The 18,939-nt window shown below is 41.4% G+C and overlaps 1 protein-coding gene across 1 annotated transcript in view; it reads right to left on the bottom strand.

Moving 5' to 3' along the window:
• dab1a (DAB adaptor protein 1a) overlaps positions 1–18,411 on the bottom strand; it is a 230,866-nt gene extending 212,455 nt beyond the window's left edge. The window contains exon 1 of the mRNA XM_085447205.1: positions 18,028–18,411. The gene's annotated coding sequence lies outside the window, so the exon portion shown is untranslated. The remainder of the gene's footprint in view (positions 1–18,027) is intronic.
• Positions 18,412–18,939: the final 528 nt, after the last annotated feature.

The raw sequence follows: 18,939 nt of genomic DNA, 5'->3' as shown, positions 1-18,939 counted from the left end.
CACTAGTGAGTGGAACAGTAAAGTACCTGCTCAAATGTCATCAGCATCAACTCTGAATCTCAATCATCTCAAAGTGGATGAAAGAAGGGGCTTGTAGGGGAGGGGGGTATGGGATTGGAGCACTGAGATAAAGCTGACAGCACACTTCATTGGAGAAGGGGGGGGGGGGGGGGTGAATTAGGTTACATTTTCTCCATGTCATTTCATTTCTCCTCCCCGTCTCCCCACAATCCTATTGTAGATATTAACTAAAAAGTGCCCGGGTGTCTCGCCTGGAGTGCAGCCTGGTCCAGGTGACATTTTGACAGAGTGGCCTCGGGCTTGTTGTGCTAAGGTTTGCTGTAGCTCTGCGACTACACAGATGGGATCTATAATTGTGGTTATCTAGCCAGTTAGCTCTTGCTTGAGCCTGTCAGGAAGCACGAAAGACACTTCTGAAGACGAGTGTCTGTTCAAAAAGCTATTGTCTGGTATTATAGCTGGAGGTGACAGGGCTATTAAAATGCACAGAGTCTGAGCACCTATATGTGTGTATGTGTGCACGTGTGTGTCTCGCAGTGATGGGTGGAGAGAGGTGTCTTTGGTATAATCCACTCTGTGACACAAACCTGAGTGCTCTCTCTCTCACTCGTCCCTGCTTTCTACCTTACGTCTTCCTCTCTCTATCATCTGGCCCTCCCTACTTCTGTCTCTCCAGAATAAATCTTTAATGGAGGTTTTATTGTCCCTGATCAGCATTCAGCACTGTGCTTGTTTATGCAGGCTCATCTCTCTCTCTCAAACACACACACACACACACACACACACACACACACACCTCACCTGTCCCTCCTTCTGCCATGATTGTCCTAATTTCGCATTCCTGCTCTTTACGTCTTTCTCGTCTGTTCTTTTCCTCCTTCATCACATTCACAAATCAGTTTAACTTCTCCACAAAGAACTCATTTTTGTTTCTCTATTTCATCGCTTCCTTTTTTGCCATAATTGCAAAAATGAAAACCATTGTAAGCTATGCTTTTCGCCAAGGGTTGTGTTTTTTTTCCTCCCAAGTGGATGGGAGCAAAAAGGTGCAATGCTGTGAATGTAAATCCTGATTGGGGTCTTTACTCTGTGGACCACGAGAAGAATGTTTGTATAAAACACAAAAAAGACAACGACAGGTGAGCCTGGAGCTATGATTGATGTGCATCCAGCTGAAGTGTGTGTGTCTTTACACTGGCATGTGAGTGAGAGTGTGAAAACTACACATGTATTAAAGACTGAAAAGGTAAAACTGTGGCAGCGTGGCTCCTCTGTTCACAGTGGGACAGCAGGGGAATTACGGTATCGCTGTCCTGCAGTTTACACACACACACACACACATACATGCACACACACTGACACATGCAGAGTGCCTGAAAATGCAGTGGTTGGATGTACATCAAAGCATTACAAGGACAAAATGTCCCTTTGTGCATCTGTGTGATTGTGCTATTCAAAATGAATAATGTTTTGTGTCTTCTATAGTCTTATAAACAGTATGTAACACGGATACAATATATACAAAATAGTGAAAGGTTTTCAGCTTTTAAATGTATAAGGTTGCGTGTTTTTGTGTGTGAACATGAGTGTGTGTCTGTGCAATTCACTGTGAAGGATATATTTCGACCTCTAATAAAAGTCAGCATATCTATACATTACAATCATTGCCATTACCCAGGTGACATACACAAAGTCACAGTCACACGCGTCCAAGCATAAAGGCGCATGTATATGTGCATTCGCTATCACCGGTGTGCACTCCACTTTGAACTTATAACCACTGACATACCTTCAAAATATTAATTCATGTCGTATGCGCTTTCTTTACTATAATGTAAATTATTAAATATATAAGACTTGGGCTTGGTCAGTGTAAAAGAACGTTTAGGTTAAGGTCTGGTGAAGGTTAGGATCTGACAAGCAGCAGTTATGGTTCCGGTAACAATCCAGAAAACAGAATATATAATTAAGTGTGTGTATCTGTGTGAGAGTGAGTCGCTCAAATGAATACTATGAATGGATGTTTCACAGATATGGACTGACAAACAGTGGTGGAAGGAGGAGAAGAGCAGGGGATAAATGGAGAAAGGGAGGGGAGAGAGGGAAAAGGCAACCTTGCTGCAGGGAAGACTTCTGCACAAAGGCTCTCTGTAGGGTCTCTGTCCAGCACATGTGAATACCCCAAGGCTAAGTACTCACACATATAAGCAGTAATATATACGCATGTAGTCACATACATATACAGACCGAAAAACAGATTTCACTGGGGCGGAAAAGAAACAGGAAGCCCAAGGGCAATGTCTTCTTCTCTAACAAAGAGGCATTTTATAACTTTCAAAGAAAAATTATGAGGAATACCTTACTCCAGAAAAGGTCACTGTTGCTTTGCAATAGCATTCAATGTTGCTTCCAGCTCCTAACCTTAGCCTTGCTTTCTTTAATTTTTGCAGTACACTGACATCAGAATATCTTAACCTGAAGACCTGAAGGCCCTACACAGTCCAAGGCTAAAAACAAATATTTTCCAGTCAACTAATGCTTTAAATTTGCTCTCCAATAGTCAGAGTGTCACACTATAAAACAATAACATAACATTAAGCGTTGCATTGCATTGCAAACACTACTCTGAACACCACACTGTCTCAATAACTCTAATACACAATTGATTTGTCTTTAAAGGGATAATGTAAATATTACTTTATACACTCATCAGTCACTTTCTTTGCTATATCTTGCTAATACTGGGTTGGAGCCCCTGTGCTTTCAGAACTGTCTTAAGTCCTTGTAGCACAGTTTCAACAAGGTGCTGGAAAGATTTCTCAAAGAATGTGGTCTGCATTGACATGACAGCATCACATATTCAGCCCTCTCGTATTCCACCACATCCCAAAGGAGGTTTGTTAAATTTATTTATTTTTAGTCTGAATTTTTATCTGGACCTAACTGAATACAATCTGGTGATTGTGGAAGTTATTTAAGTAAAGTGACCTCAAACCAGTTTGAGATGAGTGCACAACTCAGTTTTCAGTGAGTTGTGCACTCAGAGATGCACTTGTGCTTACCTTGGTTTTAACACTTGGCCATTGTCCTCTGACGTCTTCCACTGACACAGCATTTTTCCCAGCAAATTACAGCACACTGGATATTTTTGTCTTTTTGTGACAATTCTATGCAAACCCTAGAGATGGTTGTGAGGGATGATCCCAGCAGATTACTAGTTTCTGAAACACTCAGACCAGCCCATCTGACACAACCAACCAGGCCACATTCAAATAAATCATCCATCTTCCCAATTTTGATCTGAATTGTTCGTCTAATTCAACTAGATGCATTAAGGCGCTATCATATCAGATATGATTGGTTTATTAGATACTTGTGCTAACGAGCAACTGAACAGGTGTACCTAATAAAGTGGCTGGTGAGTGTAGCTGTTTGTGTCTCCATTCTTACAGACAGGCTTTGTAATGTCCATGGATTGTCCTCACCGTCAGCTCTGCAAACGACATAATTCTATATTTCACTTCATTTGTCTGCCTCATTCACAAGGCTCTTCGATTTTCAGCCATGTCTTGTCACAGTGAAAGCTGCAGCTGTCACGGTACTGGGTCGTGTTTGAGTTTTTTTATGTATCTTTTGTATTCATTTGTGTTCTAGTTTAGCTCATCTAGTTAATTTCTAGGTTGCAGTTTAGTCCTTTGTTTTTTAGTTGTTTCTGTCATCTCCCCCCGTATTGTCTACCTGTCGTGTTTCATGTCTGCGTGGTCCTTGTTGTCAAGTTCGTGTCATGTCTATGTCTCCATGTTTCTTGTTTTATTTTTGGAAGAGTCTGGTGTTCTTTGTTCATTGTATTTAGTTTCACTGCCCCTGTCCTGTCATTAGGTTCACGTGTGTCAGCTGTTCTTCTTCATGTGTTTCCACTTTCCCCTGATCATCCCTGTGGGTATTCGTGTCGTCTGTGTACCTCCCCTCTGGTCAACTTAAGTGTTTTTCAGGATTCTGTGCAGTTCTTGTTAGCCATTTGGTTTATGTTGTTTTTCATGCATCTGCACAGCATTCTGTTCACAGTGATCATAGTTATTCCTGTCAGTCATGTTAGTGTTTTTCCAGTTTAGCTTTCTGGTTAGTTACGGTCTCTGTCCCTGTTACGTTTTGTCTACTCCCCTCTGTATCAGCCCAAATAAAGGCTCGTTTTCAGTTTAAGTACACTCCCGTCTCCTCACCTGTGTTCGCACCTGGACCCACAACACACACCTCCGCACGGTCTGTCTCCACACACCGTAACAGTAGCAAACTGCTGGCACAGCCACTATGCCTGCAGGGAGTGGAAAGAGGGCAGTGCGCACGCACACAATGGTTCAACTAATCAGTTACTCAGCTAATTGTTTGAGATGTGATCTAGACTCCGTTAACATATTATACTGTGGTGTTTTTGCCTTTACCTCATCCACTACATTCAAATGCAAAATGATCTCACTGGGCATCATTACATGGATCTATAGTAAGTACACCAGAAGAGAAATAATGAAACACCATCAACCAGGCAAAGTGGGCAGCAATCCATAGGCCCCAGACCACCAAGGGCTCCAAAAGACCCAAATTTACTTGATGTTTATTAGCTTTGGGTAATTTAAATAACTGCACAAAAATTACCAGTCAATTACATCAATTCAAGTGGCCCATGCAGTGTTGGTAATTTTATGCCTTTCTCTTTTTAAGGGCCCTGAGTGTACATAGTACACATACCTAATTAAAGTGTCATTTTATGAAATTAACACAATAGGGGACACCAATCAATTTTCACCCAGAGCCACCTCCTAACAAGTTAATCTGGTCCTGTAGGCATGTGGACTGCTGTGTGCACATGTGGGAGAACACACACGCCATAGTAAAGTACACAGATCTATACACCTTGGCACATATACCCTCCTCCTTTCATTCTCACCCTAACTGGGTCAATCCACCATCTATCTACTCTGCTGGGGGAGGGAGGAGGAGACAAGGGTTTGCTGAAATGGAGGAAGCAAACACCAGAAAAAGCTGCCTCACTGGGAATGATTCCACTGTTGGTAAATCTAGGACAGCTGAACAAAGGAAGTGAGGATGGAAGGAGGTAAGGAAGGAAACAAAACAATAATGGGTACCAGAGTGCCATCAGAATGTAAAAGTTAGAAAGTAAAAAGCATAAAAGCACAAGGTGAGGCAATGATGAGAGGGTAGAGGGCAGGATGAGAGAAGAGAGAGGCTGTGGAGAGGACAGTGGTTTCATTAGTGAGATTGATTAGATGAATGGAGAAGCTAACAGCCTCTCTGCTCTTTAGCTAAATGCCATCTCTGGGCCTATCAGCACCGGCTCCAACAACAACACATAAATTAGAGAGAGAGAGGAACAGACAGAAAGAGAGCACAATCATCATCATGAAGCACACACAGCAGATTATGTCTGCGGAGGTCTGAGATCAACAGCAAACAGCTGATCACCTCATTTCTTTGCAGGAATGCAAGCAACGGCATGGGCATGCTTTCTGTGCATCTCCATCTGTGTTTCCAAATGTGTTTGTGAAAAGGTGGTTGGAAAACTCAAGCCTGCCCCTGATTTTACTCACTTCACTAATCTGCATACTATGATCGCCCACACTTACACACACAGACACACACACACACACACACAATTACTAATGACATTCACCCATCCTGAGGGCTTCTTTCTAAAATGTTGCCTTTTACATGGAAACCTAACAAGTGTGAAATTAGAAAGGTTACCAAATAATTTGCACACACACAATAAGAAAGCGTGTGGCAGGAACTGGAGCTCAGATGGGGAGGAATTCCTAATTGAAAAAGCCTCTTCCTTCCAGGAGTCTGCTGCTGAGGAAAGACAGCACAATAAGGTAATTAAAAAAAGTCTGAGTGATGCGGCAGGGTTTATCTCAGGATTGTCACACGCTGACTGATAGGAATTTACATAAACAAATCATATTTTCTGCCTTATTAACTGCATGTGAAAATGTTTTTGTGAAGTAGAAAACCAAATACTAAGAACTACAATTAGTGTGTAGAAAAGCCTTCTTCTTTTTAATCCTCCCTTCTTGCTCCTTTGTCAGGAAACAGCTTTCCCACTGAAGTGTCTAAGTATGGTGCAAGGACATTCTCTACAGAGATCAATACAGTACAGCTCCTGATATCGTACAAGGCCATGCTCCTAATCTAATGCAACCTCGCATTAAGCATTATTCTTGTTGAATTTGTAATTAAAATAAAAGTTGCTGTTGACATTTTAGATTTCTTCCTATATGCAACACAAATGTACACAAGTGCAGATATATTTCCCACAAGTTTATCGGCTTTATCTACTCCTGAAACTACCTCAGCTAAAAGGAATGCACCAATCAATGTAATTCAATAATTCTACCTGTGCTTTTCCTGCTTTAGTCAAACTGTCTGCTGTTTAACAATTTTACTCTTTCCAATAAATCCCCCCGTGCTCTCTACTCCATCCTCATCCGTTTCACTTCAGAATATTTACAGTGCACGAGCCTCATTGTCTATTCACACTGCTTGTCATTTGAGTAGTCTCAGTCTGTCAACCAGGTGATGTTGCTTCATTCATCAATTTCTCCAACTTTATGAAGCAAACAAGCACAGGGACTTCAAGCAGAATCTTTACACGACAAGTTTTCTCTTATTTTGTGTGAAAAATCAAGTGTTTAAAGTACATGTGGTTTAATAATGATACCGACAACCTACTGCGGTGTACTGTTGTATAGACACATATTCCCAACCAAGAATATTCACATTTTCACAGGTACCATGAAATATAGGTTAATTACAGGTACAAACCTATATTTAAAGAGGGATGAAACCACTGTGACACCTCACATTGGCTTCTGAATTGTGAATTTTAAAGCATGCACTTTACTGTCCTCATATTAATGCATTCATTTTAGAACTTTATTCACCAAAACAACGAAACACAAAGTACACACGGTTCGATATTTTTTCGATACAAAAAAATATTCATGCCTTTTTAATTTGTCATTTATTAAAATTATAAATATATATTTTAACTCAAAAGTACAGTTTTTAAATGTAATGTTGCTGAAACAACATAATAATAAAAAAAATTTAAAAAAATCTATCTGATCAAGAAATCACTCATCTTTGGAAAACAGAGTTTATTACAGAGAAATGGCTCTTTCCAAAATAAAAGCTATACTATACGCTTCTTCTGGGCTATATTCTCAGCAGCATATTAAACATATCAGGTTCCCATAAGGAGAATCATGTGCTAACGGCTGTCTAAATGACTCGGGTAAAGTCGGGTAAAATGACATTAACGCCATAATGTGGCAAATCTCCGTTAACGAGTTACCGCGGATCGCCCCGTGCGTGGGGCTGGACGGCGTCAGCACGTTAACAAGCTAACTGCACTAACGCACTAGTTCCCACCAATGTAATTGAGCATTGCGTGGCACATCCAACATACTGTTTTACTTTTGTCCATGACGCGCTTACCATCAGGGTCATACTTCACATGAAAACCAAAATAGTTCCAAACGCCAGATCTGAATGAGGGTGGGGGAGGTTCAATTTCGCGTTGAGGCATTTGCTATGTTGCAACGAGCGCTCGACAGTGCAGCCTAGGCGGAGTAGTCGAACGCAGATCCACTGAGCTCTCAACACAGACAGCATCGTCAGAAAGTTGATAAAATAAATTAAAAATTTTGTATTGTTCAATACATATGCGTACCGAACCGAAAGCACTGTATCGAACGGTTCAATACCGATACGAGTATTGTTGCACCCCTACTATCTATCTATCTAAATATATTTGCTGAACAACATGGAAACCTCTGGATACAGCTTCAAGTAGCAGCTTTCAGTACATCTGCATTGGCTTCAATTATAATTCATCAGAGGTTTTAACTTTTAATGACTTTTATTAAAAGCTTTTGATCCCAGATTGTCTTTGGCTTACGAGAAAGTGTTTGTGAGAGAATAAATAATTCGATTTTCTTTATTTTTTTAAGGATATGGTTAATTGCAGAGCTACATCAGCTGGGTGTGAGACAGGGGATATACAGTAACATCTGCTCGGAGGCACTGACAGTCACCAGTAGGCTGACTCTCCCCAGCTATCTTCACCTTTCTACTTCCCCTCTCATCATTTTCACTCAGGAAGGAGCACAGTTTGCTCTATTAAATCTGTAATGAGATGCAAATACGATGCAAATCCCTCCCAGAGGAGTGGACTGCTGCAGGGAGGCTATCTGATGTCAGCGTTCAAGAGAGAACCACCGCCTCAGGAAGAAACACAGAAGAGAGTGGATGTGTGTCTTAAGAGTGTGCACATGTCTGCAAACGTATCGGAGATGGGGAAAAGGCAAAGCGGTTGAAAAGCGGCTAGGGCATTGATTGCAGCTGTAGAAAAATGTTTTTGATTTATCTTGGACACAGGAGCAGAGTGGGACCTTCAGTATCACTGCATGGCAGAAAAATTCAGTCGCAGAAAAATAATACCCTCAATCTGTCCTCTGTACAGCTCCAGATAGGAGGCTGGAAGAGAGAGAGAGAGGGAGGGAGAGAGAAGCGAAGCCAGAAAGAAAGAAATATAAGGGAAAAGATGAAGATTGGGAGGGGGAGTCAAGGATGCAGCCATGCCTGTTGACAAGAGAAAAATACACCTTTCAGAGAGAAATAAAGCTTCACCTCCCTCACTGCTGCATTCCCTCTGACATAGCAACTCATCTGGCCTCGCCACGCTCACACCGCAGAAAGAGAGGAAGGGACAGCGAGGGAGGGAAGGAGGAGGAGGAGAGACAGGAACCAACACAAAAAAGAGAAAAGGAACGTACATCAATCTGCTTTTCTCACATCAGCGGTGAAACTATGTTTGCCTCTAACACACACTCACATCATTCTTCCAATGCGTGCACTGTTGTATTGAATTTCGACCTACTACATCTATGCTTTTCAGAGATATGAACCTTGAGGCAGACTCTTGGCATCAGTCCTGTGCATGTGCTCTGCCTCATCCACCTCACTGTCCAACTGTCCACCATCTTTTTTCCTTCCGTACCAGTTAAAGCTAAGCCGTGGCTCAGAGATAAATATATAAAGTTGAAGCTGGACACGAACATACACTTTCCATCTCTCTCCTCACCCTCGCACACTTACTAGAAAAAGAAAAACCCAAAGGGACCAAAGATGGTGATGAACCTGTGCTATTTTTAGCTGTAAACATAAAAATAGCATGTTTAAACCCCCAACACAGTAGGTTTTACTGACCCAGTATGACACATTTATGATTTACAGATGGCAATGATTTAATAGCACCTAAAGTCTGTAAACAGATATCTGCTTATGAATATGCAGAATCTCGAATGTATTTTCAGCAACATAACATAATGACTCAGAATAAGTATGTAAAATAAGGTTATTGGATGGAAAATTTAAAGCTCTGTTCATCACACAGCCACAAAGTTAAGTAATGTTTCTAGTAACTACATATATACTGTTTTGCATATAGTCATGTGGAGAGAGCAGTGACCAGCGAAGTGAGTTTCATCATTTAAGAGGGACATATGTGCATGTCTATAGCTACATTTCTCACAAATATTTTGTTTTTATGGAATATGTAGTTAATTGTGACTCTATTACACCTACAGGGCTGTTCATTCCAGTATTGGCAAAAATATCAGAGAATGGTAAGACACTGCAGTGTTATTTTCAGCATTAGGGCAGAAATAAGAGGGCGTAAAGGAAAGGATTTTGGAGACATTCTGATCATTATACTCCCAACATACCTATTTGGTCTTTTCACCTTCACTGTCAAACCCAGTGGTTATAGTTGTGTATTCAAAGCACACAATCTGCTGCACTACATTGCATTGAATTGCAAAGGACAACTCACACAGCCCGAACGGTGCTGTCAAACATGGCATCGCAGACAGCACGAAATGCAAAGTACAGAACAAGTCTGACTACACATAACTGTGCAAACACATACGCACACATTCATACATGCAAAAGCACACTGCTGATGTCTATTCTCGTGTGGATCTGAAATGTAGCTAAAGCTCTGCAACTCTAGCATATACTGGATTTAATGCGACAATGCTCAGTAAACAAGGTGAAAACACAGTAAGATAATGCAGTAACACTGTGAAAACCACCCGACCGTCACATTTTGAATGACACACCTAATGCTGCCCTGCACCTTCCTCTCTTATATTTCTACTCTTCCTTATAAGCAGTAATGAAAACCCATTAAACTGCTTTGGACTGCAGTCTCTTCCTTTTTCCAGGCTGATAAAGAAGACGCACAACTCTGAGTTGGTTCCTGGGGCCATGGTCGAGTGAGCTGCACTCAGACACCTGCTGCTCATTAACGACAACAGGCAAAGGTGACCACTTCAATCAGGATATTAAGACTGGGAATGAAATGGGCAGAGAAGGTACATCGGGGGGAGGACAAAAAAAAAATGGAGGAGACGATTGAGTGTTTTTCTTTGGCTTTGTGCCCAGATGCGGTGTTGTGTCCCTCACCCAAGCTCAGCTGCAAATTTCCTAGCATTCAGGTGTGTGTGCACGCTTGCCCTGTCCACCTGACATCTCTTAACAGTAATAATGTATTCCCTCCTATTAATATGTTATGGATCAGCGAGTGTATTATCGATCGGCCAGCTCAGCTATATAGTTACCCTGGTCCACTGCGCCCTCCACTTTCTCTCTTCACCACTGAGGTATCTCCTGTGTTAAACCTCCTGATAGAATACCCTTTGTCTTACAACCTTTCCTCACTACTTTTCTTCCATTTAATTTTTTTTTTTTTTTTTTTTTTTAAACAGGAACTCAGAAGTGCACACTCATCGTACTTATCATCTTGCATAAGCACTGATCAATAAACAGGTAAAAACAACTTACTCTTGACCTTTGCGCTTGTGGGGATTGCACTAAAAAAAAAATCTACCAACTGATGATTCAAGGAATATAATAATGATGAAATTTACTGGTTCCAGCTCAAACCAGAAGAGTTTGGTGCCTTAAAAAAGAAATCTATATTTGGATTGAGTACCATTTGTTTACCAATCATTGTTCACTGCTTGGACTGACAACATACAGGCATCATCTTGGGTTCAGATTCCGATTTCATAGACTTAACTGAAAAAATGAATCTACAGGGTGGACCATTTATATGGATACACCGAAATAACATGGGAATGTTTGGTGATATTAAAGTCCTGTTTGTGGCACATTAGTATATGTGAGGGGGCAAACTCCTCAAAATGGGTGGTGACCATGGTGGCCAATTAGAAGTCGGCCATCTTGGATACAACTTTGGTTTTTTTCAATAGGAAGAGGGCCATGTGACACATCAAACTTATTGGTAATGTCACAAGAAAAACAATGATGTGCTTGGTTTCAACGTAACTTTATTCTATCATGAGTTATTTACAAGTTTCTCTTTGTTCACAGCCATTGATTGACATGTCGAAGAGGTTAACACGTGAGGAGCGGATCGAAATCGTGTTGATATCTGGTGAACGCAGTAACCAGGTCATTGCAGAAGATTTCAATGCAAGACACCCTATGAGACCACCCATCTCCCATGCTACAGTTAGCAAACTGCTTGCTAAGTTTCGTGAAACTGGTTCAGTGTTGGATTTGCCAAAATGTGGACGCAAGAAAACTGTCACTAATGAAGAAACATCAGTGGCTGTCCTAGCTTCATTCAGCAAGAGCCCACAGCGTAGCACTCGCCACATGTCACTGGAGAGTGGCATTAGTCGAACATCCCTTCGGCGGATATTAGCTACTCACAAATGGCACCCTTACAAACTCTAACTACTGCAGCATCTCAACGAGGACGACCCAGATCGGCGCACAGAATTTGCAGAATGGGCAAAACAAAAATTGGAACAGGACCCTCAGTTCACGCAGAAGATTTTATTCAGTGATGAGTCAAACTTTTATGTGAATGATGAAGTTAACAAACAAAACCACCGCTATTGGTCTGACACTAACCCACATTGGATCGATCCCTCCAAGACTGTTGGAACAACAAAAGTGATGGTTTGGTGTGGTATATGGGGTACAACGATAGTGGGTCCATTCTTCATTAATGGAAACCTCAAGGCCACTGGATATTTGAAATTGCTACATGATGATGTGTTTCCCTCTGTATGCACTGAAGCTGGCACGTTCCCTGAGTTTTTCCAGCAAGATGGTGCACCACCACATTATGGGTGCCAGGTCCGAGCATTCCTAGATTAACAGTTTCCTGGAAAGTGGATTGGTCGTCGTGGGCCAGTTGAATGGCCCCCAAGGTCTCCCAATCTGACCCCCTTAGACTTTTATCTTTGTGGTCATCTAAAGGCAATTGTCTATGGTGTGAAGATAGGAGATGTGCAGCACCTGAAACTACGGATACTGGATGCCTGTGCTGGCATTTCTCCTGCGGTGTTGCTATCAGTGTGTGAAGAGTGGGAGAAGAGGGTGGCATTGACAATCCAACACAATGGGAAGCACATTGAACACATTTTATAAGCGGTCAGAAACTTGTAAATAACTCATGAAAGAATAAAGTTACGTTGAAGCCAAGCACACCATTGTTTTTCTTGTGACATTACCAATAAGTTTGATGTGTCACATGGCCCTCTTCCTATTGAAAAAACAAAAGTTGTATCCAAGATGGCCGACTTCTAATTGGCCACCATGGTCACCACCCATCTTGAGGAGTTTGCCCCCTCACATATACTAATGTGACACAAACAGGACTTTAATATCACCAACCATTCCCATTTTTTCAGGGTGTATCCATATAAATGGCCCACCCTGTACATTAATCAATATTTGTTTAGCTGGTGAAAAATATCAGTAATTAAGACAAAAAAAAAAAGAGAGCAGCCTTCATCATTTGTATATGGTGTAAACTCAAAAGAGAGGGAGAGAGTTATAGTTAATAGTTAACAGTACACATTTACTGCTTGTAATCTATCAATGAAGCTTTGTTTTAGACAGTAGGTAAAATGAGCAATTCAATGAAACGTATCACAATTACCTGTGTAAAAAGAAGACAAATAATCAAAATGTTAATTAACAGTGAAAATAATGACTAAAAATATCCCTATATTAATTATTATGTAAAGAGAAAAATTCTCCCATAATAAAGAGAAGTATACTCTGCCAATACTGTAATCATCTCCTCTCCAGAAAGAAGACAGTATATGTGTTCACTGACGCAACTAACACAACATATTCCAGCACCATAATTGATGTTTACGTTTCTACTGCAATGCATTTCACTTACACACTCCTTTGGATCAGTCTGAAAATTAAAAAAACAACAACAACAAAAAAACAATTAGCGTGCATATTTATTGCTGCACCAACATTATTTCTAAACGTCAGTCTCGGAGGGAAGCCAACCCTCTGTTTTCTATTAACAGGTTTTGTTCTGCTCCAATAGTACTTTTCTAAAAGTCAATGCTGGCTCAAGGAGTCCAGAGCAGAAAGTTCTCAAACTTATAAACAGTTCTCACAAGTAGAAATGTACAAAGCACTCGAGGTTAAACAATTATTGCATTACATTTAGAGAATGGACCAGCCGCAGACTGGAACTGGACAATTTGCAGTATTCTTTTTTTGTACCAATACCAGCACCTCTCAAAATATGGAAAATGAGACCACACTTCATCTATATACAGTGGTCCTTCACTATAACGCGGTTCACCTTTTGCAGCCTCGCTGTTTCGCAGATTTTCTTTGTGCAATTATGCACAAAAATAAATACTTTTAACAGCACATTGTGTTCTGCGTCATGATTGGCTGTAGACCACTGTCAATCAATCTCCTCCATGCTGTGTCTCCTGTACAGTACAGAATGTGTTCTGCTTGTCAAATTTACATAAATCTTCAATTGCCAAAATTCTGCTTCTGAAGTGCTGTACTGCATGTTTATATGTTTTGTCCCCAACGAACACAACAATTTCGACGAAACGTTTTGCAGCATCAAAGGCACCTGCGATAGCACCAAAAGGGCAGAGGAAGATGCTAACCATCTCTCAAAAAGTTGGACATCTGGACATGCTAAAGAAAGGCAGAAGTTACTGTATTTTTGGGATTATAAGGCGCATTAAGCGAAACAAAACAGTCAGATAAGTCATACTTTACTCAACTCATTCTTTTTGCTTCCTCTACTTCCATATCATTGATTCATTAATGTTGAATACTCTCTCAGCTGCTCTATTCCCATGTTCTGGACCTGAAAACAGGGTTTGATCTTTGTTTCATTGTATAATACTGGACTTATTTTTCTACCAAGGTTTGAACTTTGAGGGTGTTTAAACAAGAGAGAAAAGTGTGAAAATGTTCATGCCTGTCTGAGAAAAGTGTATAAAGTATGTAGTGAGGGGTTTTACAGCCTTAAAACATCTATAATAATTGTAAAAAATAAAGCTGGCTACTTCACGGATTTCACCTATTGGGGGTTATTTTTAAAACGTGACTCCCGCTATAAACGAGGGACCACTGTATAGCATTATTTTAAGGCTTTTTTAAATGCAACTTCAATATCTGTAAACTCTTTGCCACCTACCTTGGGACATTACAGTTTTCAAAATACATCCAAAAGAAATCTAAACTCATAACCATAAGCTATTAAACTGCATCACTCCCATACACACACCAACACACTTCACGCACACCAGGACCCATGACATTCATAAGAGGAAATGAAAAAGAGCTTTGTCCTGTCCTGGGCACTGCCATGCAAGACAGTGATTGTGTTGAGTCAATGTGATTACCTGGGAGTCACTCTCTGGAGGGAAACGCTGCTGAGTTATCACAGTCTTATTATTCCCAAACTAATATCATAGCCTGCCAATCACTTGCTTGCCTTTCTTAACCACATGCTGACAGGTGTGGTGTTGCACACATACTGTATGAGAGGCATAAACACACATAGACAGGAGTACTTTTAAACCGAAATGCATCCATATAGATCTGCACATGGTGAGAAGTAATAGAATGCGCAGAGAATGAATGAATGCACCCAGACACACGTACAATCACTCAACCACACAGGCTGCAAGCCAGCAGACATTCACACGCAAACTTCCTCAAAGGGCCCCAGGGTGAGGAGAATCGTCCTCTTCATCTGAAGTAGGGAGGAAGCCCATTGGCCAAATTAGATTGTGCCATTCCCTGACGGAGTTAAGCATCAATCTGCAGCACTGTGCAGTGATTTGCAGTGACCTTGGCCTATCACAGCACAGTGTCTGGGAATGCTCAGAGAGGCTCTTAATCAGACCTGGAGGACATGGGGCCTATGATGACATTACTCAGCCTTTATCTCTCTACACACGTCCCACTGTTTCTCTGTATGTCTGTCTCCCAATCTGCCTATTCCATTCGTTGCCTCTCAGCTCCAGGATGAGGAGGTGGCTCTACAGCTCAAATGGACGCTTACTTAACCTGACCTCTGGATGTAATCCTTGTCCATTGATCCAATTCTACGCTGAGCGTTTGCCCTCACAATGCTGACCAAACACAGAAAACGTTTGCCCTTTCGTATCAAATCTGACCTATTTCACTCATTCCACTCAACAGGTACATCAACAGGTCAGTTTCTGCATCCCGTCCAGCATCCATCCTCAGACAACACATGCATAAAGGACCATCCCTTAAGCAATACACACTCATCCTCAATCCAGGGCTACTGCAGGCCTTATGTGAATGATGAGACTGTGCTGAGATGGAGATAAATGAGCCTTCATTACAGCCATGATAGCCCAAAGCAGCACCAGAGAGAGGGATGGAAGAAGAGAAGCTTTCTTTTTTTCATCTCACCCTTCCCTCATTTACCACGACCAAGGTTCTTAACACATAAAGGACACAAAAGGACACAGTACATTTGATAAATATGTGGATTCATAGAGCCGTCACCTATATATACACATAAATACCATAAAAAAATGTGCATTTATATTGCTTATTTATGCGCCTTCATGTGTATTTACAGTTCTTTAAAGCAAACTTCATCCATAGAGTCTATATAGCAAACGCCTACGTGGTAAATGGAATTCTCTGTCAGGACCTATCAAGGAAAAGCTTTGCCTTCACATGGATAACACACTTCTGCAAACATACACACATTTGTGTACGCATAACTTTCTCATTCCCACAGCCATGCTGCATGCCAAATGAATACAGTAAAAGCATACCGTTTTAGGTACATTTGGCCCATTTGATGATTGAAAGAGATTTGTAAAATCCAAGATATAAAAAGCCTGTCTCTTTGTTGGCAGACCGTGTAAGGAGAATGTAATTACATTTTTCCTCTCTTGGTTTAACAAATGATGTTCTGCTGTACGAAGGGTACAAAGTTATGAGAGCTGCACAGCACCTGTACGCACATTCAGACACACTTGTACACAAAAAATGTAGCACAACAAACAATGTGATATTACAGCTGCCAGTACAACACAATAGACCTCTGTTTTTTTTTCACACAAAGTAATATTACCACTCATATCCACTCTACATCAGCGCCAATTTTCACTGTGCCAATTTTGAGCTATAGAAATAGAGGAGCAAGCCAGAATTTTAATAACCTCAAGACTAGCAAAAGCCCAGGAGAGCGTACGTATATGTGGAAGTAGATAAGTGTGTGCCGGCTGCTGAGTCACGGATCCGTCTGAGCCAGTTCTCAATAGGTCAAAGTCAAGATGTTACCTAAGAAAGACATGATGGGTTGTCAAAAAGGAAAAAGGAAACGAAATAACAGATACTGAATGAGACCATCCTCAAGGCATGCAGACCAAGCCTTTCATTCTCCCTCATGCACCCACAGTACGTCCCCTTAGGCCTCAAGTTCAGGCTTTGGCTGTTGAACAAACAAATGCACACACAAAAGAGACACAAAAGAAATTACTAATACACTCGACTGGCTCTAAGCCAATCGAATGACTTGCATATTCTGTCTTGGATATCCCCACCTAGCTGAGTGTACAATGTAGAAATTTAGTGCTAAAAACGTCCAAAATGAGTGATTTAACTTTTTAAAAATGAGCTTGGAGAAGAGGTTTTCTCAACATGGGCTCTGCAGCACTGATCCTGTACTGCTCAGGTGCCGCTGAGCAAACATGACAAAATGAATAAAAGGAAGGTGTAGCCAGAAAGAGAAAAAGCACCACCACTTGGCTATCCATCATGCAGCATTGCACCTTATGACTGAGGTACAGTCACTCCGCTCAACTAATCTGATATCGGCTCAAAATATTTTCAGCTTTGTACCTTTTTATCTGGCAACAAGTCCTGTAGTGAGACAATACTCTAATACATTTAATCTTTTCATAATGAACACTCCTACATATCAGTACCCCAAAAAATAACTAATACTATGATATTACTGTACAGAAGTACTAAATTACATTAATTAAAAGACGCACAGATGCTCCCAAATATCTGTGAGAGCATACTTCTCTAGCCTGCAACCTTGAGGCAGCGCCCAGCCCAAAGTGATGGATATTCTGATACAGACGTTTTTCTTGCCAGCCAAGTCCAAGCCAGTGAGAAAAAACACACACACAAACACGTCTGTCATCCTCGCTGAGCAATGGCTGGCACAACATACATCTCCCTCTCTCTCCTGTTCCATCCATCTCCAGTATTCTCCATTTATATTTCCTCTGCTCTCCTCATATCAGCATCTCTATATCTGACTTCTGTAAGGATGTATTCATCTACAACATGTCACAGAAGAATATCTCCCTCTTAATGCTTATCTACTACTCTTACAACTCCTCTCCTGAGCTTTGTACTTCTTAGTTAACTTGAACACTTGCACTGAATTTCAGTATGAAAATAACATGCTGCTGCAAAGAAATAAAGTCTATTTAACTCATATAAGGTATCCTCTCTACTTAGTCACTCACAGCCTCCGAATACAAATTCAAACACAGAGCAGACTCTCTCTTACTCATCCCTTTAAGTGCTGACACACACCTGATGGATCCTCCGCTTAGTCCCGTTCCTCCTCCTCTGCTTTGCCACCACACCACGAAGGTCACTCCCGGCCCACTGTCGCTCTTCCTTCTCCTGTTTTCCTCTCCTCTTACTATCTGTCCTTCTCCTCCTCTCTCTGCTTTGGTCAGAAAGAGAGAGAAGAAAATCCTTCCACAGACAGGAAATCCTCAGCTAGAGACAGAGACACTTAAAGATTGTAAAGCCTAGCTGCCGCTGAAATACACAGGAGCTGCTGACTGACTGAGCTGTTAAAGTGCTGGAGGGAGGCTAGCGTGGCTACGATACGGTCTGCACCACAGCAGTGTACAGACACATGAGCAGCCAGAAAGCTCAGAGAGTCGCTAGCTCAAAGCTCACCGCAGCAGAGCTCCGAGTCAGCAACCTAGCCCCCCACCCTCCCCTCCCGCCTGGCTTACTCTCGCTCTGCCGCTGCCCCCCTCCTTTCCTCTTGCACAGTTACCACATTCCACCTAATAGCAGAATCCTGTCTTCCTCACTTTCTTCTTCATTTAACTAAAGTATACATCACTCTCATCCCCAGCTCAGGCATTTCCCTTCAATCAGACAAGAAAATCCTGCAGCTGAGATGTAGGTAAAATCTTATCTTCTCACTAATATATCTTCAAGGCAAGATTGTGTTAGTGAACACAGGATGAAAAGGACACCTTAAAAGCACCAAGAAGAAAGTCAAAAACCTGTTTCTCTCTTTTCTTCTTTCGGCTCCTCCCTTTAGGAGTTATCACAGTCGATGATCTGCCTTCATCGTACCCTATCCCCAGCATCCTCTTCTGTCACACCAATCCTCTCCGTGTCCACCTTTACTAGATCCATGAATTTTCTCCTTGAATTGTTTACCTCTTTTCCACATGTCTGGCTAACTTTGTCTCTGAA

Source organism: Copadichromis virginalis, linkage group LG23, assembly GCF_057382275.1.
Source record: "Copadichromis virginalis isolate Kocher_CV1m ecotype Utaka linkage group LG23, C_Virginalis_male_GT1.1, whole genome shotgun sequence".
Lineage (NCBI taxonomy): Eukaryota > Metazoa > Chordata > Actinopteri > Cichliformes > Cichlidae > Copadichromis > Copadichromis virginalis.
This window is presented reverse-complemented; position numbering and strand designations above follow the sequence as displayed.